This window comes from Eulemur rufifrons, chromosome 3 (genome assembly GCF_041146395.1).
Source record: "Eulemur rufifrons isolate Redbay chromosome 3, OSU_ERuf_1, whole genome shotgun sequence".
NCBI lineage: Eukaryota > Metazoa > Chordata > Mammalia > Primates > Lemuridae > Eulemur > Eulemur rufifrons.
This window is the reverse complement of record NC_090985.1, coordinates 12,150,762-12,176,016: the sequence shown is the minus strand read 5'-3', so window position 1 is coordinate 12,176,016 and position 25,255 is coordinate 12,150,762. Positions and strand designations below refer to the sequence as shown.

General features: G+C 41.1%; 1 protein-coding gene across 1 annotated transcript in view; it reads right to left on the bottom strand.

Moving 5' to 3' along the window:
- MCTP2 (multiple C2 and transmembrane domain containing 2) overlaps window positions 1-24,937 on the bottom strand; it is a 227,231-nt gene extending 202,294 nt beyond the window's left edge. Inside the window, exon 1 of the mRNA XM_069465770.1 lies at window positions 24,827-24,937. The gene's annotated coding sequence lies outside the window, so the exon portion shown is untranslated. The remainder of the gene's footprint in view (window positions 1-24,826) is intronic.
- Between the last annotated feature and the right edge of the window lie 318 nt (window positions 24,938-25,255).

The following is a 25,255-nucleotide window of genomic DNA, read 5'->3' as shown; positions in this document are numbered from 1 at the left end:
AACATGATCTGTGCCCATTAATAGAGACACTATTTGGAATATAAAAGCATCAACCTGATATGTCTGGATGTCAAAGTTCAGACCTCAGTGCAAGTATCTCATGATGGGGGACAACAAATATCAACATTTGCTGAGAATGTGTCATGTTCCTGGTGCTCATTTACATGTCACAGACTTAATTTATATAATACCCATATACATCCTGCAGGAATTAAGAGGAAGCTTTAAAAGCCCCTGCTTTACAGATTAAAGAACTAAAAAAATTGGGCAACTTGCCCCAGCCACCAGCTGGGGTGGCAAAGTTGTCGTTAAGACCCACCGCTGCCTCCACAGGATCTGTGTGTTTTCCCCTCCATCAGGCTCTCTTGCCAATCAAGTGGTAGTCAATTCAATTAACATTTTGAAACTGAAATGAAATAAAGGGGTATTAAGGGTATCTGAGAGTTTACTCTGAACCTCTGACTCCCTTTCTCAAACATCTGCCCTCTACCATCTCTCTTCTATATTGCCAAAGCAACGGTCTGTCCAAAGTAAAGACAGAATCACCTTTAACGACTCCTGCAGGCAGTGAACTCTGCAAAAGTTCGAAATCCTTAATGTGGCACTCGGAGCCCCATTTACTACCTGCCACAAACCATCTTCCCAGTCACTCTGTGTGTGGCCAGAGATGAGAGGAGAGGAGAGGCAGAAGGAAAAGGAGGGCTGGCACTCTCACTCTGGAAAGCACGCCAGCCTAGCAACGAGGGCTGCACCCGCTGATCAAGGGATGATGCCGAAAGCGGAAGTGCAGGAATGCTGAGTGGGCTGGGTCTTGGGGCGACAACCTGCAGCCTGGGAAGGAAAGGCCAAGGCATGCGGGAGCCCTTCTGGAGTTGACCACACCACTGGAAGCCCCAGGGGATCCTGAGTTGATGAGGAAATTTTGCAGAGACTTACTATCTCTAAGGAGTAGGAGATATTTCAGTGATTAGAATCCCCAAAAAGGGTAAGTCAAGGTTCTGTGGGTACAGAAAACAGGGAGGATGAAGGAGGAGCTAGATTCACAGAAGGAGAGCACAGTGTTAGAGGCAGAGGTAAAGTCTTTCTATATATTCCTGAGATGAAGCAGATGACCCCACTGGTGCACAGCCAAAGGGGAGGAGAGAGGAAGAGGGAGATTAAGAACAGGGCAGTCGGAGGTCAGAAGGCTCCTCACCAGTGCATGGGATGTGGAAAGGGCACTTGCATGGCACTGTGGAGGGCACAGTGCATAGGGGTGGACTAGAGCCACCACTACTCCTGTCCAATCATAGTCAAGGCAGAAATGACAATATTCGTACAAGTGAGCAAATCAAGACAGGCACACTCTTTCTACAGTAGAGAATCGAGTCAGCCTTTACAAGTAATCACGTCCCTCAAAAAGCAGTATCCTTTACAAAATGGTCTTATAGCAAGAACCTGAACCACAGGACAACAGGCTTCAAAGAAGTACTTGTTGCACAGGTCAACCTTCCCTTATATGAAAATCTTGGACCAGATTTGTTTTTGGAATTCAAAACTTAAGACGTTAAAAAGACAGTATCATATATTACATGATACCCTAAATAGTTTGGGGGCAACACCCCATAATTAAACATATCAACATTCAAACTAAATGGATATACAGATACCATACAGACCATAAGTAGCTATGTAAGAGTTCAGGTCAGAGTTTGCTAACCAACAGTAACAGCTGCAGTAATACGGCAGCAGCAGAAAGATGCAAAACATCAATTTCTACTTCCTGCCCGCCACCCTGCACCAGGTACCGTCCGGTGCACTTTAACTTGTCCTCTCTAAGGAAGAATTTAGAGTTCAATGAGCTTCACTCAGGACCCTTAGCAAATTATTCTCTCCCCAGCCACCATATGCACAGTTTGGGCACCTTTTAATGGTACATTTTTATTCAGGTCTTGCAAAGCCATGACCTGCACTAGGATGGGTGGCGTGAGGGGGTCCCCCAGGGTGGACTGAGCCTGCACCAGGGAGGCTCCAGAAGAACCATGGGGTGTGGGAAGAAAATAGTGAAACTTCCATTCAAATGGATTTCCGGAGCACCTGAACAATTAAACCTTTTAGTCTCCTTAAAAATAAAACACAGCTCCACCCCCTGACAAAAAAAAAACTAAAATACCAAGCAAAGAATCTATTTTTTCCCTTTAGGCAATGACTATTTTCCAAACCATGTCTCATTTTTCAGAAAGATGGATCCGGTAATGAACATAATGCAAACCAGACAAGCTTAAACAGGCAAGATGCACATTAAAAAAAAAAACAAAAAGCAACTGCAATTTTTTTTTATTGCAATTGCAATTTAAATAGGGTTTTCAGTAAATACCATTGTCACCTCTACTAAAAGGTGTTTCTCTTGGGAAAATTCATTAAACATTAATTTCAATAAATGATCTCATTTGTCTCCAGTTTACTCAACATTTACAAACTATGTTGTACACTGCTTCCCTTTCCTTCTTCTGGCCTATTCATATAATTTGCATTTTCAAAAGTAGATCCAGATGCCTTTTTGTGGACCCAGGTGATGAGGCAGAGGTAGGGGAAAAAAAGAAGATTTGCATCTCCTTTGAGAGAGGCATCACTCATAATTAGAGCAGAAATTCAAACTCACAACATTAAAATAAATATGTACATCATAATGGGGGGTTAGAGAAATCTGGTTAACTGTAGCCTTCATTTAGCTGTGACGTCATGAATAAAACACACGGATTAGGCGCCTTCATGAGATTTTAAGTACAATGAAAGTTCAACATGCAGAAATGACAACAAATATTCTTTAAGTTGTGAAGTTTCCAAAAACACAACTTTTCTTTGCAATGCTACCAGGCGATTGTAGTAAACATACGCCACCGTTACTAGATGCAAAATGTATAGCCCATAAGACTGAATTTTGTCTGATCTAGTATCTACTCTGAAAGCTCCTCCTTTGGATGCCCAGGATCGGCTTTTCAAGCCTGACTTGACTTCTTAAACATTCAATCATTCAGTGGACAAATCAGACAAGGCTCCTGCCCTCTGGAAGCTTGTGTTCCAGTGAGGATATATATGTCTAGAAGGGGAGAGGAAGTAATTCCACAGAGGACATGATAACATGTGAGCAGAGACCCCAAGTGACAAGAAAGAGAAACACTGGCTATTTGGGGAAGAAGATTCCAGAAAGACAGATGAATCCACGCAAAGCCCCAAAGCCTGATCATCTTCCCTGCTTCAAATAACAAAGAGTCCCATATGGCCAGACCTGCCTGATCTATCTGGGGTAGGACCAGATGACACCAGGGAAGGTACAGAGCTGGGAGAGACTTGGAATTTTAAGTGAGCTGAGAAGTCATGGCAGGGGAGGGGAGGTAGAGGTTGGTCAGAGGACAGAACTGACTTGTCATGTATTTTCAAAGGATCCCACAGGCTGCAAGAGTCAGTGGGAGCAGGGAGACCAGCTAAAAGAGAACTACAGAAGCTTCTTTGATTGGTAATTTGTTTCTTCAGTTTTAGCTTTCTGGTTATTCAGATTTCAGCACTGCTGGAAATACGAAGCCCTATGCCACATCTCACGTTATCCACTGCTCGCTGCGCCCACTCAGGAAACAACGTGGTAAAGTTGTGCTTCCTTTCAGAAAGGCCCTTTACTTCTCTGAGACTCACACTCACAGAAAAGGCATCAGACCCTGAGACTGGTCGCCTTCCCGATATTCACGAGTGACATTATAATAGCCTCTCGATGCAAACAATGTCATGCAAATCTTTGTAAATGTTCATTGGGACTTTCATTTCTGTCTGAAAGGAGGCTCATATTTTTTAGGGGACAGTTTAAGTACAAAGTTAAGGATATCATCAATTGATCTTATCAATGTTGTTATTCATTCAACAGATGTGTGTGTCGGGGGGGGGGTATTTTATTCCTGCTACAGGTTGAGCATCCTTTATCTGAAATGCATGGGACCAGAAGTATTTCAGATTTCAGATTTTTTTCAAATTTTTGAATATTTGCATATCCATAATGAGATAATTTGTGGAAGGGACCCAAGTCTAAACACAAAATTCATTTATATTTCACATATAACTTACATTGTGAAGGTAATTTTATATAACATTTTTAATAATTTTGTGTCTGAAACAAAAGTTTTGACTGTGTTCTGATGACGATGTCACATGAGGTCAGGTATAGAATTTTTCACATGTGGCATCATATTGGCGTTGAAAAACATTTGAATTTCAGAGCATTTTGGATTTCAGATCTTCAGATTAGGAATGCTCAACCTGTATATGTCAAGATAACTGTTCTGGACATTAAAATGTGGCCATAAGAAAACGATAAGTGTTTTCATGGGACATCAGAGAAAAGTCTTCCCTGCTAAACATCATACTGTGCTGCATTAGTGTAAAGAAATAAGTCCAATTTCAAGGTCAACAGAAAGCATTTTCCCCAAGATCATTCCATAGTTGCCAAACGATGTAATAATCCCCACTTTTGAGTGATTATTTCATTTGTACCAACTTCCTTAGCTCTACTTCATTCCTTCTACCTCCTGAACAAAGATCACTGAGATACCCAGATGGCCCCAGCTTCAGGACAGCGCCCAGTACGGAGCTGATCCTGGCTTCCCTTGGTCCATCCTTAAAACCACCCGGCATAAACCCAAAGCCCTCCTCTGCTCCCTCTTGCCAAACACACCAGAATTCCTCAGGGGGTGCAACCTCCCTTCCTTGAACTACAGGCATGTTCTTGGAGATCTTTATCTAAATGAGTTTTATCAGTGCTCAGGGAAGACAGGTACAAATAAAATTAATTATTAAAATAATCAAGTAAGATAGTGACAAGTGCTATGACAAAAATAAAGCTGCTTAAAAAATTATCTAGCCATCTGGATCTAAAAGGTAGCTAATACCAAAGATCTCAGTTGTACAGAAGAAAATCTTCTCTCTAGATTTGACACTAGAAACAGTATCAAATCTAAAGAGATCTTCCAATCTTCTTTCTGAATTATTAATACATTTTGAAAGTATCTGGCTGCCCAAATCTGAAATGTAACAGTCTTCCCTAAAGATATATTTGAAATCATTCCTGCCCTGATTACACTGATCATCTCACAAAGAGAATTAGTGTGTAGTTACAAGATTAAAATGTTAAGGACTATTTTTTAAAATTATTAATTGATATCATCTACTGAATTTTGTTTTTAGAAAAAAGAGGAAGAATAGATCCAATAGGAGACTATTAAAACACTGCATCTCCACAAACCCCAGCTTTGCCAAGCCCTGTGCCACAGTGGTTGACCTTTCCCAAGCAGAACATGCCTTTTATAAAAATGCCAAATGAAACACATCCGAAAACTTCAAGCTTTAGAGAAATAATACAATGACATTGTTTAAATCATAAGCAAAAGGACAGTTTGAAAATCCTCTCTTGTAAAATCACTAGTTTCTAAATAAAGAATCAGCTATGCTTTAAGGTTGTAATCAATGACAAATTAATGCTTACCTTCATAAGGATAAGTAAACAGTTTAAATCCATCCATTCATTCAGCAAGCATGTCTACAACCCAGTATTTCTCAGAATAGGAGATCTGTGCTTTCTTAACCTTTGCATAGCTGAGTTGTGTTGATCTCAATTTCATGAACATATGAAATAACTATTTCCAGAAAATAAACATTGGCCACATTTTTGAAATTTCCAAATGAAATTTTGGAATAATTAATTCCAGAATGATAGTGACTATTTTGTGGTGACCATGTGCAAGCACTGTATTGAATACTTTTTGTCTGGGAGCTTTTAAATCCTCATAAATATAACAGAGCTGAGCAAAAATATTCTGATTATACAGGAACAGAAATCAAGAATTAGAAATACTAAGTGCCTTGTCAGCTGGTAAGTGGCAGTGCTAGGACATGAACCAGGTTCCCTCCGACCACAACATCTGTGCATATATATACCTTTGGCTACACTGCCAACCCAGCCTAACTGGGAATCATCAAATCTCTCATCTGGGCAAATCAGTCGTGATTGTAAAATAAGAATTAAAAAACCTGAAGCAACACTGCAGTCAACATTATAATTATTGGTACATCAGTAATTATAAGTATTGGGAATGGTACAGAAAATTACAAAGGCTGATTAAAAAGTTATAGGATTTAAATACTCTATGAAATAAAGAGCAATAAGAAACAGAAGCAATTATAAAGTAACAAGAACGTCCAAATGCTCTGAAGAAAACATTTGCGGTCACCAACTGAAGATCGTCGAGGTATTCACAGCTTTCTAACACGTCAGCCAACGCGGTCCCATCTTCTTTGTACACGCATGTGCAAGCTGGATATAGACAGTTTGAAATTGGAGTCACTGAAGGCGAAAGTAAACAGTGTGCCCTGGAGCATAAAGGGCCACGTAAAAAGCAGATGTTGGTTTCAACCCACCATTGAGCTACGAAAACATCCAGATTTTTTTTTTTCAGTCTTTGGCGTTTAATGGTTACAATTGTATGAATACTACAATAGAATCAGGTCTGTGACTTGCAAAGACATGGAACTATCGTACTACTTATATTTTGTAGTTAAAAAAAAAATACCAACCAGCAGTAAAGGTGTCACATTTTCCCCCTAGGCGATACCTCAAGGAATAAAATGCGCACCGTTCCGTCTCCAGAGGCAGTCAGGGTCCAGTAGGAAAGACAGACAAGACAGCAGTCTCAATGGTGTGGTGTGACACGTGACAGTGTTAAGAGTGGGATACTAGCTCAGCAGATAGGAGATTCATCAATCCAACATACAGGCCTAGACCACGGAAATTATAATTAGAACGACAGTGAGGGGACTGATTGAGAAGCTGAATTATGTAATTCATTGATTGTACGTGTTGGGGAGGAAAAGGTGCAGCAACAGCAGGTGTCTAAGGTTTCTAGATGGGCAGCCGAGAATATGGCAGAACCACCAAGAGACACCGAGAAAAAAGAGCAAGAGCCATTTACCGAAGGTGAGGGGAATGTGTTGTTGAATGTGTTCCATTGGAAGGACTGATAAGTCATCAAGGTTCAGATAGACTATAGTCGAACTGGATATTCAGGGTTGGAATTCAGGAACAAGGTCCGGGATAGAAATGTGGAAGACAGGAACTCTCATTCCATCTCAAACAAGTGCATAAAGTAAAAAGAACCCAAGATGAGGCTCTGAACCGTGGGCTCACTAACTCTTAGCAGCAGCACAGACAAAGGAGAATTCATGATGAAAACAGAGGGACACTGGCCAGGGAGGCACAGGAGGGCCAGGGAGGAAAAGAACAGGATCAGAGGCCAAGCGGAGTTTGGAGGAGTGAGCGGACACTGCAAATACTGCAGAGGGGTCAGCAGAGGCAGGCGGAGGTGCAGCCACCATTTGGGGCTATTGGGAGGGCAGTAGTGTCCTCGGGACACAGAAGCCAGAATGCGGCAATCTGGGAAGGCAGGAAAATTAGATATGATAAGAGACACGCTTTCAAGAAGCTCTGCTTGAAAAGGAGAAGGATACTCCGTAATCTCATGCCAGAGAAGACACCATAAAGAGAATCATTTGATTGACATAGGTTAATCTTCAATAAAAAAATCAAACTTATAAGGACATAAAAATTCATCTAAGTGGAAGAAGTAAATATCTAAGATTCAGATTTTAGTCCAGATCCCCCCAAAATCTCACAATTGTCTTTTTCCCTCTACATTATAGTTTTCATTTCTACTTTTGATGGCAAATAATACTACCTAGGTCTGAAGAGAATCTGGGTTATACTTAACAACTTTAAGTGACAGGTTGAATACTTTGGAATTAGAAAATATTTAAGGCTAGTATTGAGGCTTTTTTACTCAAACTATAGGCATGAATGAAAAACTTGTGGCTGATTTTTCTCCTCTGTGGCACCTGGTACAGCAACCAGCACTTAGCAGAGGACCAATTAATGTCTGTTAAACAGAAATGAAGATCAAATCAGAGATGGAGACATGATTAGAACCTAGATCTTTTGACTCTCCAGGTAATTTTCTTTCAGTGATAATTCAAGAGGTCATATCTTGCACCTGTAGTAAACTTTAAAAAAAAAAGAGTTGCACTCAAAATCACTAATGCTTAGAGAAATGCAAATCAAAACTATGAGATACCAACTTAAAACTCATTAGGATGGCTACTATCGAAAAAAACAGAAAATGACAAGTGTTGGCAAAAATCTAGAGAAATTGGAAGCTTTGTGCACTGTTGGTAGAAATGTAAAATGGTGTAGCTGCTATGAAAAAACAGGACAGCAGCTCCTCAAAAAATTAAACATAATATTATCATATGATCCAGCAATTCTACTTCTGGGTAAATATCCCAGAAAATGAAAGCAGGAACTTAAAGAAATATTTGTACACCCATGTCCAGCATTTTTTGCAATAGGAAAAAGGAAGAAGCAACCCAAGTGTCCACAAATGCATGAATAAGCAAAATATAATATATACATACAATGTAACATTATTCATCCTTAAAAAGGAAGGAAATTCTGACAACTGCTACAACATGGATGAACCTTAAGGACATTATGCTGAGTAACATACGTCAGTCACAAATGGACAAATACTGTAGGATTCCATTTATAGGAGGTACCTAGACTAGTCAAATGTATAGAAACCAAGTGCAGAATGGTGGTTGCCAGGAGCTGAGGGGAGGGAACAACGAGAAGTTGTTTAATGGATGCAGAGTTTCAGTTTTACAAGATGAAAAGAGTTCTGGCGATGGATGGTGGTGATAGTTGCACAACAATGTGAATATAACTCAATGCTACTAGACTGCACACTTAAAAATGATAAAATGTATATGTATTTTACAATTTAAAAATAAATTATAAAATTGGTTCTTAAGCCAACTGCAAATGAATGTATAGATCTATAAAGTAATGCCTTTTAAGAAGATGAATTTGGTAAAATAATAAGACATATGTCAAAACCTCAGGTGACCATAGGTGCTATCTTTACTGTGGCTATGGGATTTCTTGCAGAAATGCAGTCTGACCTTACCTAACACTCTGATTTTTCAAGAGACATTCTTACCCCCAATGTTGATGTGAAATTACCACGTATTATATACTGTCAATCAAACAAAAGGAATCCAAGGACCACTATTACATAATCACCTTCCATAGCCATGCTTCTCAGGTTAGTGTATAAATATCAGGCATTGCTTCTCATTTGGATATTTGCTTAAACTTGACTACAGGGACATTTTCTGATACCTCTCACTCTATTAATACTCAACACCAATTCACATTTCATAACACAATGGAAGACACCTTTTTTCCCAGAGCAGATAAATTTTGTGCTGAGATTGTCAGGCTCTGCTGTCAATTGTGCTAGTTCCATCATACCGAACTCCATAAATACGCATTAAAATCAAAATGTATTATTGCAGGCCACATTTCCCTTAATGTTACAATTGTTTTGTGAGGGATTTCACCTTGCAGAGCTCGTATCATTTCATTTAACAGAGATAGAGACCCTTGCTGAGATAATAAAAGGAAAAATAGACAACTTAAAGTCTCCCTAGCAAGTTAAAAATTCACTTAGCTGAATTTTGTTTTCTAGGTAATGCCATGGTGTTAGTTCTTTGAGGAGCCAGGTGCTTTGCCTTAATGTGTTTTTGGATTTAAGTACATTAAAGAAAATCCACACAAAAATACCTGGTTCACAGGCTTCAATACTAATTCCTAATACATGCTCACCACATGAAATTTTAAATTACTCCATGAGCACAGGTGAAGAAAGGAGTGTCTTGCACAGTTTGCACAAGGTGACGACTGAGTTCCTGGAAACTAGAACTACAAGCCTAGGAAATTTCGCAGAGAATGCATATTAACTGACGTATTTTCAGAGATACACACACATGAACACAAATATGAACCAGTAATCTTCATTAATTCAGCCATTAAAAATTAATTCTCTGATGTGTAGCCACCTGGAAAATGATTTATGACAAAATTTTAAGTGAAAAACACATAAACTAGAAAATTATACCTTCACTATATTTACAGCTCTATAAAATGATGTCTAAGTATGGACTAGTCTGGAAAGAAATGTGGAAAAACCATCGATGGCTGATTTTTTTCATGGCAGAGAATATTTGCTATTTTTATTTTTATTCCTTTTACTATTGACAATGTTGTTTGTTTAATAAAAGCATGTAAAAATAAGAATAATGTTTGCAGTGATATGTTGTGTATGTGTGTGTATGTACTTTCCCCCAACAAAAAGGAAAAGTTCAATCAAAAACAATCTTGGATGACGACTAGATTTCTGACAGCCAACGCAAAACAATTCACGACAGCTGCCTGAAGAGTTACTATTACAAAAGATTGTCAGTCTCAGTAGGAAACGTGGTATTATCAACTTGAATATCTCCCCTGCCTCTGGATAGTGGAGCAGTGACTCTAGGCCAGTCATTTACCATCTCTATCTCGGCACAAATATCAGAGGCACAGATGCCGGGGAAGGACCAGGAACATCCTACAACTTTCTCTAGAACAATCAATTCAAAAGGCCTTGGTAACTCAAAAAAAAAAAAGTCATAGCTATTAACTTGTTGTCCAGCAGCCAATATAGAAAAGTCCAGACACAGAGTTTTAGAATTTAATATTTCACAACACTTTGAAAAATGAATGCAGCCACTTCACACAGTACAGGAATGTGGCAGGGTATCAAGACAGACTTCTGTTTAAGCTGCTTTATTACTAGTTTGTTATCATTCTTACTCATTTGCCATAAAGGTTATCATGTTTGCTATGTCTGTACAGGAGTTTCCAGAGGGAGGGAACAGGCAGGATACGGATCTATCTGTGCAGCACAAGTACCTAAATGGCATCTAAGTTTGACTTTAATATTTAACTTGGTGAATTTCTGCTTTCCTATAAGGCAATAATTCTTTATTACCATCCCTTCCTATCCTCAAAGCGCCAGAGTAATCTGTTCTGTACTCAGAGACGATCAACAAGAAATTCAGAGAACCTGCCCAAGCCAGGTGGCAGGGTTTACACCACTGGGTAAGTTTCCACTGACGGAGCATGAAGGGTTCCCGATTCAGACACTTAAACAGCTTCACAAAGCCCCACCATCTGCTTTGATTCACTTTCCATAAATACACGAAACAATTTAAATTTAACAAATAATAGGAAAAGGCATTTTTAAAAAAATCCATAGTTAAAAAGGTTCAGACTGAAAGTAGAAGAAGCTCGAATTTCCAGCAAGAGTCTCGACAGAAGTGAGCAGAATCTTGACAGTCTGAGACTGACAGGACAGTGTGGCATTTACAGAGAGCTGAAAGCAGCAAGTGAAATGACATGTTTTCGGGATGAAAGGAATGTTAAAGCAAGCCTAGCCACAGCTCCAGGCTTACCTAACCGGCCAGTGTCATTGGAAAGTAAACACAGAAGGAGCTCTCATCAGGCGCAAAGTTCAGCAAACTTGGCTTGTGTGCAGACAGGAAGGCTCTACTAATCCATAGTAAAGACCTTGCCTGAGAAAAGCCCATCATTTTCACAATGTCCAGTCGTCCCCAGTCTAAGGGTGATGCTTGTGTGAAGCAAAAAGCTGCAGCCCCAAAACAAGGAGAAAATGGGTGCATCAAACATTAGGGTGAAGGTCTAGGGATTTTTTCTCTTGGTTCAGCACTGTTAGCTCTATAATACGCTCTTCCCACACGCAAACACCTGGCTCTTTCAGGTCCTACATCAAGCATCACCTCCTTAGCAAGCCCTAGCTCAACCCTAACCCTAATCCTGACCTTATAGCAGAAGCAGCACTTGCGCACCCTAATCTTGTTCACCATGGCCCTGAGAATCCAAAATTATCTTATCAGTTTATTTACTTAGTCTCCCAACCCACCCCCATCCAACCTCTCTATAACGGAAATACCTTAAGGGAAAAGAACTGCATTTGCCTAGTCCACGTCAATACCTGACAGGTAGCCGTTAAGCCATTTAATGGAATGAATGAACGAATAAAAGAATTCAGAAGGCCATCCCTTCTGTCACTGTCATGACTGAATAGCAGCAATCCAAGCCTGCCTAGAGACGGAGTATCCCATCACCCTAAGGAGCCTCACAACTATTAAGCCTTCTGAGAACACGTGCTGTATAATATGTACTTATTGCTCTATGATAAGACATGTGGGTAGCTTCACGCAGAGGCTGCAGGACATTAAATCAGGAATGATCATCATCCCTGACACAGCCTCAGTAGAGGCCCACGAGTAATCAGAGTATGAAGTAACCATGATGAGGATGGAGCACGTTTTATCTGCCTGTACATTCCATCTAGTTTTTCCTAGTCATTTCCTAATGAAATGCTCCACTTCTCTTAGCACCTTTACAAAATCAGTCAACAAAGCCCTTGAACTCCGCAGCAGGGTGAAGCCAAAATAAATGAGCTCAGAAACTATCAACCAAGAACTCCTAGAACTGGGCAGGAAGGCCAAAGTCTACAAGCCCAGCACCCTTTCTCCTCTTTACATTAACATATGAATTTCAATAAGCCAAGGGTTTTCTCAATCCTGAGGATCTTGGAGATGGCTGGTATCCCCAGCATACCAGGACCAAGAAAGGCAGCAGCTGAGGCATCCCAGCAGAGTTCATAAGAAACTGACTGATGTGCATATGACCCCTTCCGAATAGACCCAAATGTCTGGATCAAGTGAGGAATATTTGCTGCAAATGAATTAAATGCATCATGTACACTCGTGCAGGCCCTCACACCGGCCTGCAAGCCCTTTCTTGCCTGTAAGTCAATAAAGGCTTCTAAAATATGAATAAGTATTTTCTATACTCATGTGAAGCATGATTTATCTAATGAATATATTTCTAAACCTGTCAGTGATAAATTAAAGTGTTATTTGCCCAGATCATGGGACTTTTTGTCTCAAAATACCCAAAGGGCCTCATCGCTAAAGACTGCAGCCAGCACACGTTAGTATTTCCAAGGCATCCCATTATAGCAGCATCTCTCAAATGAAAAGGTGAAGAGCACTATTAGCAATATTAAAACCATCTATCTTTTAAAAAGGTTACATCGACTTTTTCCCCCACCATTCTGATTCCATCAATGCCTGTGTCAGCTCGATGAAGTGGACACTATCATGTAACAGCTTCCATTGATAATTTCCAGATGAACTTTCCTGGTTTTCTATCATCTCTTGTGCTGTGGATTCTGCCACCCATTTCATAGAGCATCAGACAGGAAAAGGCATGGAGTGGTGAGAAACATCCAAAGCAATCCTCCCACTGAGCTGAAATACTGCAAAGGAGTTTCTAAATAGGAAGTGATTATTAGGTTTTATTAAACTAGGCAAACAGGGCACATTACAGTTCATTAAAGTGAGTCTCCTCAGCATGAATATTACACAACAAAAAGTGTCTCAGCTACTGCACCTACCCTTACTCCAAGCAGGTGATTTCTCAGGCATCAGGTCCTAAGCGCTGTAGGGACCTGGCCTGTAATGCTTATGACACTAAAAAGTAGGCACCATTAGAAGCTTCATTTCACGTATGAAAAGACTGGGGCACAGAAAGCTTGAGCAACTGGCCCAGTGTTGTGCTGTTAATGCGCAGCAGAGCCAAGGTCCAGGCCCACCGCCTAGCTCCACAACCTCGATCTTTATGCCACCTTCCCCTCAGTCTCTGCCACCTCATCTCCTTTATGACTAAAGTGACTACTTTAGTGTCCATTCTTAATGTGTGCAACATTGCAAAGGATCCTTCAGCAAAGCTCCAGGAAGCTACGCCACGTGGCAGGAACAGGGATGAACCTCTCTGGAGGTTCATCTTGACCTCTTGCAGAGGTAAAGACCTCTCCATGCCTTTGACAGCCAATTCCTCGCATTCTTCCAGACTCGGGTCATATCCTACCATCAACACCTCCCATCAAAGGAGGCCTCACCTGCCTTTAAAATCCGCTCTGCTCCCAAGAGGTTACCACTAATCATGAAGATGAATCCTGACTCTCCAAGGAGAACTTTTTGAAACTAGCAATCATTTCTACTTTCTCTATTGCCCATTTAAATATGAAATCACAGCTAATCAATCCTTTTTTTTGTTTGTTTTGTTTTTTTGGCAATCAGATATGTAGGCATATGGTCCAGTGGAGCCATTGATTGGGTTTCACCTTCCAAAGCCAGCCTTCAAAGGTACTCTTTCGTCAATATGTATATTTAGGAAACATTGTCAGTGTTCCCCCAAGAGTGGCCCAGCTTTTATCAAATTATACTGTAATCACCAAGAAACTGCTAAATTCAGCACTGCCAATAGGATGTGTGTGGGTCCAATATTGGCTTTCTGACCTCGAGACTTAGTTAAAAATGCAAAAGGGAAAAATACCTTAAAAATGAAAGTAGGAATCTAAAGTTAAAAAAAGGAGGGGGAGTGTCCACTATCTCATCTCTAAAAATAACAGGCTCAGGCTGGGGTAAATGGACTAAATTTTTAAAATTTTATTGCCTTATAAATGGGCCTCTGTTTTTGTTCTCTTTATTCATTTATTTATTTATTTATTATTTATTTATTTATTTTGAGACAGAGTCTCATTCTGTTGCCCAGACTAGAGTGCTGCAGCATCAGCCTAGCTCACTGAGACTTCAAATTCCTGGGCTCAAGTGATCTTCCTGCCTCAGCCTCCCCAGTAGCTGGGACTACAGGCATGTGCCACCACACCTGGCTAATTTTTTCTATTTTTAGCAGATTTCACTCTTACTCAGGCTGGTCTGGAACTCCTGACCTCAAGCAATCCTCCTGCCTCAGCCTCCCAGAGTGCTAGGATACAGGCATGAGCCATTGCACCAGGCCTGATTTTTTCTTTTAATGCTGTAATTTAGTACCAGGTTCTACCCATGCTTGCTTTCTTATTCTGATTTGAAGGCAATTTAGAACAAAACATCAGCAATGCACAAGTGTCTGATTTTTTGGAACAGCTGCCATAACATCGTGAGCACCTACTGACCCAAACCTCTGCAGGCTTACTTATTATAATACCAAGTAGCCAGATTCCCTCTTTTCCCTGAATAATAGAAATTTATGAAGTACCTATTATATGCAAGGCACTATGCCTGCGTTACCACTGATATTCACAGCATCCCGAAATAAGTATATGCATTTCCATTTTACAAATGAGATAATCAAGTTTTAGAGATTCTAAGCCCTACAGCTATTAATAACATATGGCAGAGCTAGATTTGAACTAGAATTTGTCTGAATCCAAAACCCAGTCTCTTCCCAGTAATGGTGTGGTGGTGCGTTAAGGGAGCTGTGGTATCACCCCCATAACTGGCTTACTGGGGGGGAAGTTTCTTAAGTTGTCCCATCCCAGGCCTACTTCATCAGGACTGGTCTCCAGGAAAACTTCTTGAATAGAAAGAATCACTTGGATCCCTTGGAATTTCCTTCTGAATCATTTCAACTACCATACACAGTTCTCCTGATCTCAAGCAGAGAAGCCATGTGGCTAATAAAATCTGATAATAAATGCCAAAGATTTTTTAAAAACTTTAAAATGTTAAACAAATTCAAAGTCTGTTTAATATTCTCATATCCAAGGATAACATTTCTTAAAATGACATTTTAAAGACAACAAAAAAGGCCCTATTATCTTACCATCCAATTAAACCTGGAAACATTTTTAAGAAGGCATGCCTTAAGAAACCATAACCGTGCATAGAGGCATGTAATGAAAAGTGACTCAACTCAGATGAAACCATCTCCGTAAAGGGACTATTAGTTAAGTTTCTAGTGATCATTTCCAGAAGACAAAATGTATATTCATGTACCAGCACACACTGTAAATATTTGTGTGTGTGTAGAAAAGATTTTTCTCTACATTATTCCATATCATACTTTATCACATAATTTAAAAAGCAACAATAATCCCAATGCTTTGTAAGTACTAAGTAAGTCAGCTCCAACCCACAGCCACTAGCAAAAGGCATCTGCTAGAAAGGGGCTGGTTTCTTGACTGACTGGATTCAAAATGTTACTCCAAACCACAGAAACTACTAAAATTGCACAAACAAGACATCCAGGATTGATCAGAAAAATTTATATTAGAAAACAGGTTAAACACAAATATCAAATTATCATTCTTGACACATGGTAAAATGACTGGCTTCCTACTGGAATTAACATAAACAACACCGTGAGTGCTTATCTCGAACGCACACGAGGCTGTGCATGGGACAGAAGATTACAGGGTGCTGGGAGTCACATCCTCCTGCTCCCCACTGCCACCCACGTCAGCCTTGGCATCTACCATCATGTCCTAAAAGGCCACAGAGTCTATGTCAGACTAAAGGAGGTTCCTAGGAAGTCTCTCAGAAGCTCTCCTTGGGATAACTGGAGTCTTCAGAGAAGTAACTTCAGCTTCTCCAAGCCTGGGGTAACCAGAACATCACCCACATTTGTATACTGTGGATCCTGAAAAGATCTCATTTGATAAATGTGCCCTAATGCGACTAAATAAAGAAACAAACAAACCCAAAAAGCACCTAGATCTAATCAATTGGACAAAAATTTTATCTGGGTTTTGAAATGTCAACATCTGTATTTATTTAAGAGCTTACATCCTTTAACAATATAAAAACACAGTGGGGTTGTTCACACATGCACATTCAGGAATCAAGGATGGTATTTATTAATAGATGAGACTGCTTGCTTCCTTCCACAAATCTATAATTGCCATGTGTTTACAGCATCACTGGGGTCAGATGAAGGAGAGAGACCTTTCCAGAGTCTCCATCTTCATGAATTCACAAACATCTGGCAGGAAATTGCTCTAAAGTCATATACTTATCAAGACCACCAAGTTTACCTCCACAACTGTGTCTAGCAGGATTCTAGGGCTTCATCGATGTGATCTGAAAGCATACTCTGTGGTGAAGGTTCTCAGCTCTAGGAATGCATAGAGCAGCCACTTCCAAACCCAGGAGGCAGAGGAATTTCTGGAATCTTAGATGGAATGGGTCTTGGAGATAATCTTGTGGTTAAGCAATTTCGCTGCAACGTAAAACAGAGTAAGGTGGTTGAAATAGCCCTGGCTTGACATGGAATGTAAGGAGAAAAAAAGCAAAAAAGATATAAGTTTGATTTCCAACCAACTGCGTGACCTTGTGCAAGTTACCAGCTTCTCTGAGTCTCCGTTCCTTTCAATAAAATGGGTATGACTCTACCAACTAGGGTTCCTAAGAGGATTATAGCGACTAAGATAATGCTACCAGCCAGTAGAAGCTCAGCAATGTCAAGTGGCTGGCATTTTAAATGAAATACAGCTGCTTAGTCTGTAAAGTAGAAAAAGCAAAAAAAAAAAAACACCCCTTCCATTAAATGGGAAAAAAATACTTTCAATGAAAAGGTACATGTTGACAACTGAACATTAATGATTCAAGATCTTGGGTTCATGGTGATAAAGCATCGACACAAGGCTGGAAGTTGAAAAGGATGTAGTTATTTAATATTAAAGCAACCATATACCAATCTGATTTTAATGATCAGGGCCACACCTATCTGTTCAAACTTTTTCTTTCTTTTTTTTTTTTTGGCACATAAATAGTTTGTTATGTTTAAAGATAATTCATTACATACTTTCTCAGCCCTGCATGTCTTCTGGGTCAGATATCAACAGAGAAAACTTCCTGAGAACTTTCTTTCTCATTCTTTGTGAATGCTACATGTCTCTGTGCCAGCTCACTTAAGACTTAAGGGAATGAAAGAAATGTCAGAGAAATTCTACCTGTTTAGACAGGCCTAAAATGCTGAAGGCAACTTCTGCCAAAGACTCCTACAAAATTCAAAACACGACACTATATCAGAAGAAAGTAAATGACAAAAATACCTAAGAGGATGTAAAGAAGAGAGAGGAGGCTGCTTATGAAATGAAAGACTTAAAGAAGATGGAAATAGTTAAGCATAGGACCTGTTCCAGCAACAGGCAAGAAACGTTCAAGTGAGACATACCACTGCGGGACAGAACTACAGACACGCTCTACCCAACAGACGCTGGCACCAACAGACCCTGGGAGGGTACCAAGCAAGCCTGAAGCACTCCTGGACCCCAGTTAATTCATGAGGAAACAGGTGAAGGTTGAACAGCTGACCCCAAAGGTCACTTGCACACTATAATCCTAGGAAACTAAGCTAATTCATATATGTCTTTTACATTAAACAGGACTGTTATAGCAATAATGTTGGTTATTGTGGTTCAAGAAATAGAATCTCCTTTTCAGATATATTAATATTACCTAAGTTCTCAGACTAAATCCCAACATGTTCCATAATGCTAGAAAATTCCCCAAGCGCCATTCCCCAAAAGAGATTATCATACAATCATTGTTTGGTTTTGGTTTGGGTGTCTTTTTTGTTTTGTTTCTTTGTTTGTTTTGTTGTTTTAGTTTTGGAGGGTTTTGTTCTTTTGCACTGTTACCTCCATCTCATCTTGGATTTGAAGAGATTCTTCCCAACACCTCTCAGAACACGATGGTAGTCACATAGATAGGTTCAATACTTCCTTTTTAGTTTTCCAGATTGGTTCACAGATCTCTCGTGAATATTCTCGTTCATAAGCTGACTATTCATTAACAAAGTGGGAACAGGCTAGCCTAGGCTTTCAGTTCCTCAAAAGCATCCATCCACCGATTTCTCTAAACAATCTTTGTACTTCCCATCCTTCCTCCACGCCGATGCCCCTGCCCCTTCCCAGAGGGGTCTCCCTCCACGGCTCCTCCTGCCTGCTAAGCTTAGGCAGCACTGCCTCTGGAAGGTGCTCGGAGTAAGGTGCCCTTACCACCTGACCCCAGAGCAAGCTGTCCCTCACCCTTAACAAACAGCACACTTTATCACAATCACTAGCGAGGTTTCCTGACTTCCCCTCTAGCCATAAGCTCTGAGGGGACAGGGATCTATTTGTTTTATTCACAACTACAACTTCAGCCCATAGCATGTATAGCATGTATAGCTCAAGGAATAGTTTTTGGATAAAAAAGACAAATATTTGCTTCTTTTAGCTACTTTTTAGCACGTTTTAAACAAGCCTTCTATTTAACTAGGGGCATCTAAGAAAACCTACACATTCTTTAGAAATATTAATCCTCTAACATCTGTATCAGCAAGAGCTACAAAACAGCACTGGCCAATCTGTATGATATACAAAATGATATGATTAATTTATGACATACAAGATACACATAAATAAACGATGAGTGTTTTTCATAGCAGAAAATAACAAATTAAGAGGATATACAGTGAACATTTCGTGAAAATTATATGGGCTCAAACTCTGAACACCAGCTTTTGACAACTCCCTTGTTCACTTCACTGCTTCGTCTGGTTCTTATTTGTTTTTCCACAGTGGGGACGGTCACCCACCAGCCAGATCCTGGCTCTCAAACATGTCAGAGGCCAGAGAGAGAGGAGAATTCATCTCCACCCTCTACAGTATGAGTTCAATCAGCTGAATTATTCAGTTGTTATATCACTACATTATTCAATCTTAATAATTTGTCTATTATTCAAGTAACACCCAAAGACCAGATCTTTCAAATATCTGTATTACCAACCTCTTTTGTGGATTTCAGCCCCTTATCCTAATGAATTGTCCACCCAAAACTTCTACCTTTGGTTCATATAGACATATCAAACTCACAATGTCCATGGAAATCATAATTTTCTGAACACAGGCTTCTCTTCCTCCAGTAGTGACATGTATTATTGGCACCAGCCCAAAGCAAACCTGATCCTCAGGCCCAACACCTCACGCGCTCTCTCAGCACCCACATCCACCTGTCACCTTTGTAATCTCCCACTTATCTCTCAATTACTTGCACACCTCCACTTCCCTACTGCTTAAAGCCAAGCTCAATAACTTCACTCCTGAACTACAATAACGTCTCAACTCCTTTCCCACTGACTTACTACCAGAATGAGGGCATCTACTCTGTTCTCCCATAACATCGCACAGTAAGTGCTTCTCCACTAGTCTGTAGGGACCACGTCTGTCTTGGTCCCCACTGTCTCTTCTCCAGTGCCTAATGTAACACTTAGCACCATGAGAGTGGCAATCAGTGACCAGACGAATGAATGAAGGCGTGGATAAGACAGTGGGCACTCCCAGAATTAGATTCTGCTGCCCACCAGAAACTCAAATTAATGTCTTTCTAAACATTTGTCTCTGGAGGAGAAGTAAGGACACAGTGACCTGAGGTTCACACCCAAGGATAAACGATTGTTCTACACATTCACACATATACCCGCATCTGCACCTATATATTCTTACTCATGCTGTCTGACATGATGGGGCTATTTCATGAAAAATGTGTATGATCATGGACAGCATTTGTTTTCAGGGGGGGAAAAAGTACAAGGCACAGCTCTTTTGTATAGCTTTCAAGACACAATGAAAAAAATACAATATCACTTTCAAGTCCTCTATGGCCTGCGGAGAGGTTGGCCTTTAGGGGAAAGGCCCCTGTAGTAATACCCAGACTGAATCCCAGCATTCCTAGACAAGGCCATCCTCCACAATCACCCACATGGCTTTCCACTGGGGAAATCCATATGGGCCCCTAATAATGCTATAGGAAGGAGCTTTTCCATGTTATGCATTTATATACAATCATGTCCATTCGCATATGAAATTTTAAAAGTTTGCACTAACAGTGAATGAGAGTAACATTTTTCTTTTCTAATCTGGGAATCTGTCAGTAAGGGAAAACCTTAACCCCAAGTGGTTAACAAATGACTAGGATTGTTAAATAGTTGCATTCCAAGCAATCTCAGGTCTGCCTTCCAGACCTCTTGCACAATGCCAACACACAACAGTGGCACCAGTGAAAACTCTCCCAGGAGGGATGAAAGGGAAGGTTCTGGAATCAGACTGCTGGTGCTTGATTGCTGGCTAAACCATTTTTCGGTTGTGTGACTATGGACAGCTCCCTCTGTCTCTCTCTGCCTCTGTTTTCTCACATTAAAATCAAAGTGATAATAGCCCTGCATCAGCTCGGGGCTGCACTGATGAATAAAAGATTTAGTATTTCTTATCACAATGCCTGGTATAACCTGAGTGCTCATAACTATTAGTGATAGTAATACAAATCATTATAATATTACACTAATAATATAGTAGCATTTCTATTAATTTCCTTACCCACCCTCAATCTCCACAAGGTAGTCCATGTCCTACCAGTTCTCTTTTAGAAAATTTACTAAGAAAAGTGGTTCTCAGGCTTTAGCATTGTAAACTAAAAGGAAATCTTATGCCCCTGCTCAGTTGACTGAATGGACCTCCTCTTGGCCAAGGGGACCCCAGAAATACCCTACAGCTAAGTTGCTGCCCTTGAGAAGGGAGGTCAGACATGCCTCATCACGCCCCCTTCCCTTCTTGGAAATATCCTTTGTAACTCATTAACAGGCCCAAGGCTGTGCAAGGCAAAGCTTAAGCCACACCTGCAGGTCCTCAATTTATTTAACAGATCACTTGAGTCTATGTCCAGTGGCTTGTTTCAGATTAACAAACTTAACTTAAAACATTCCATGCCTTTAGACAAAGCTTCATTTCTTTAACTAATTACAAATCAAAGAATCTTTAAACCCACCTAGAACCATAAACCCCTGCTTCAATATGTCCTACCTAGAATGCCCTTCCTGGACTCCATCTTAGGAACTCCACCAACAGCTCCAAACTCAGCTCAAGCATGGGGACCCTCCAGGGCTGCCATGGCATCTCCATGCAGGGACCTACAACAACACACCTTGATCGATGAAATCAGATCCATGAGACTAGGAGCTCCTGACGATGAGGACCTCACCTTACTCAGGGCCTGGGACATTATAAAATGCTCAATAAATGGTGGCTGATGGAAAGAAAGCTGGGAGAGCTGATGGCCACAGGCATCCTGAGGAACCAACCAACCTAGAAGGTCTGGAAGAGCAGCGCTCACTAGACATGGGTGCCCAGAGTGCCTGATGAGCCGAGGTCCCTGCCACCCCATCCAGCAGTCTCTTCTCTGCTCAATGAACCATGAGTCCTTTGCCTCCAAACACAACTGTCCCACTCACTCTGAGGGTAACGGCGCTTACGCTTCAGGCCTTGCACCATGGATGCAACACGCTGCTGGGAGATGCTCCGTGTTCTCAGGGAGAAAGGAAGCTGGGCTGCAATGGGCAAGCATGTTTATGTAAGCATTTCTAGCACATTGCCCAATCAGATCTCAGCAGAAGGAAGCAGAAATCTTCAGCAAATTGTTCTCTCTTTCTAATTTTCAATAAATATTAACTTTCATATCTAATTGCATTAATTTAAAGAGAACCCCCAAATTGTTTACCTTTCAGTGGTGCACTCCCACTTCCCACCTTTACATACTCAGCTCCTTTATCCTCCACTCTGGCCCCCCTTAAGAACACCTTAACCAAGTCAGGCTCACTATTACAACACCTCCTAGGAAGGATTTAAATGCTCCTAAAGAGGAGTTCAAAGTGCCTTGTCAATTTCACTGCCAAATGAAGATAGAGGAAAAAAAAATTGTGCCAAGCATGATCCAGACAAAATACTCTACCTGATCCTCCCAACACAGGCAAAGCCTTTCCTCAACAGTTAACTGGCAACGTCTCAAAGTAATTTAAATATGAAGCCCTTCAATTTTTGTGTATAATTACCGACAATTACATGGAAGGTTTTGAGAAAGCAAGTGTTCTCCATGGCAGGAAATATTATTTTAAATTCAAAGTACTATTTTCACTCTCATTCTATACAGTATAATAATTCTAATACGAAAATCCCTTTGGCAGTTTACGTGCACTTGAAGAAATTGTCAGCTGAGTTGTTATGGATCATTTGCTCCAAAGTCAAATTAGGAACTTCAGTATTCTTTGCCAAATCAGCACACTGCAGTACTTTATACTTCTAGAAATAGGTTTAAGGAAAAATGGGCATAATTTTTTAAAATAAATATCGGATATATTCATGTGTGAATATAGATTTTTACAGAAAGTCCTTTCTAGGAGACAAGAGAGGCTTCTGTTCCCCTTGTAACAGGAAAGAAATCAAACTGAAATGTGTTATGGCACATAAATAATATGAAAATCTGTTGCTTCAATGTGTAACACAATGGGAATACATATCAAGTTTTACTAATTGGCTCCATTTGCATATACTATTAGGCCTTTCAAAATGTTAAGGAAGACACATAATAAAATGTATCTTTTGGAAATAGCTGTACATCTACATGTCCCAGGTAAGTCACAGTTTAACAACACAAGTGCAATGAAAACAGCACTCATTTTATTCCTGAGGGCTACTTTAACCCCCTAATCCCCAGGAGATAGATTCTATGAATAAAAATTTGAATTCTTGTTTCTGTTAAATCTGCCTGATTTATTACTCTCCATCCTCGTGGCAGTATGGAAAATGCATGCAAAAAAAAAAAATCATGAGTTCTGCACTCAGAAATATACATATTCAATTTCTAGGCTCATCACTTACCTTGTACAAATTACTGGATTCCTCCCTGCCTCAGTTTCTCATATGCACAGGGGAGTAATATCTACTTTATATATTTTATGTACAAGATATAGTGCTAAGCATGGTACTCGGCACATATCTGATTCTTAATAACTTTAAGTCTAAGGATGGTTTTGAAAATTCCTGACACTTTGGAAGACTGATCAGGCTAATGACAGGGGCTCTTCAAAGGTTTACATTCTTCTTACATTTAAATGTTTATTTCCGGCGATAGAAGAGATGCCCCTGAGGCAAAACGCAACGTGTTGGTCTTTCCAAACACACATCTGTGAGGAATGAGTGCCCTCAAATTCCCCTTCCTATCAACACCTGTGCTATCAAACAGCACACTAGCCCGGCTCTCACAGAAGTTGGCCCTTAACAGGCTTACCACGAATATATGTTGAATTGAAATGCTGCTGACTCAAGCAAAAAAAAATGAATGCTAACAGAAACCATAATCTACAGAAATCTCTCAATAAATGGTGACTGAATTCTGTGTCCGGTGAAGCAGATATTCTAAAGTTCCAGGGTTCACACCTGGCGCATTAAGTGTCCATACCAACTTAACTTCCAGAGCGTGCTTAGGTAAGCATCTAGATGCCGCTGCAACCCTCAGACATCCCACAGATCATTCAGACCAGACCAAAAAAAAAAAAAACATTTTAAGGAAACCCAATCATTTTTAAAGCCATCAACACACTATTTGCTTAACAAATGGACAGTGTAGTGGGGAAGCAACTGCGGAAACAATCGCCTCCCAAGTTCACCACCACCATCACCATCTTTCTTTTTTTTTTTTTTTTTTATGTGATCGAGACACTATGTAGACAGTCTATATCCTAAGACTTTCTGCTGTCGTGCAGCTGAGCAAACGTCAGCGCAAATCTCCGGGTCTCCACAAAGGGAACACACCAAAGCCCACCCAGGTTAGGGACTGACCTCTGCGGCAGGAGTCCAGGAGGTGGAGGTGACTAACATCTGCAGCTCGCCGGGGAGACTGAAAGCTTAGCCTTTCAAATGTAAAGAAATCCTGGGGCAGAATGCCCTCCCCTTTGCTCTTTCCAACACTCCACGCCTCGGATTTTTGCCTTCAGTCCTCAGGACACCTTTCTGATCTCTGAACCAGCAGTTCCGGGGTAGTAGCTCCAGTGAATTCCCATCAGGGGACCCTCAAGGTTTCCAACTCCCCACTTCGGTTGAGAGCAGACGCCCACCCCCAGGAGAGAGCAGGCGGCGACCCTGCCGCCCAGCCCACGCGCGCTGCCAGGTGAACCCGGCACCACCCTCACCTGTCCGAAGCCGCGCGCGTCCCGGGGACTGCAGAGCGGGGCGGGCGCGCGACCCTCACCTGCGCGGGACCTGCAGTCGTCGTCGTCGTCGCCGCTCGCTAGTCGGGGGAGCAACCCTGACGCGGCGGGGGCGGGGGCATCGAGGGCGGCCGCCGCACTTCCTCGGCCCCCCCTGGCGAGCCCCGCCTTCAAGGGGAGGAGGCGGCCGCGCGTCACCTTTGAGCCGCCTCCGACCCTGGCGCGGGTGGCTCCTCCGGGTGTTGCAATAGGGCGCCGCGGCTCCGCGCTGGGCACCGGCTGGGCGTAGAGAGGATTACTCGTAACTCCTCCGTCTGGGCTGGCTCACAGGAAGAGGAAGGTGTGCCCAACAAGTCCCAAGTAACGAAACAGGACAAGTGTGGCTTGCAACTTGTGATTTCTTAATAACCC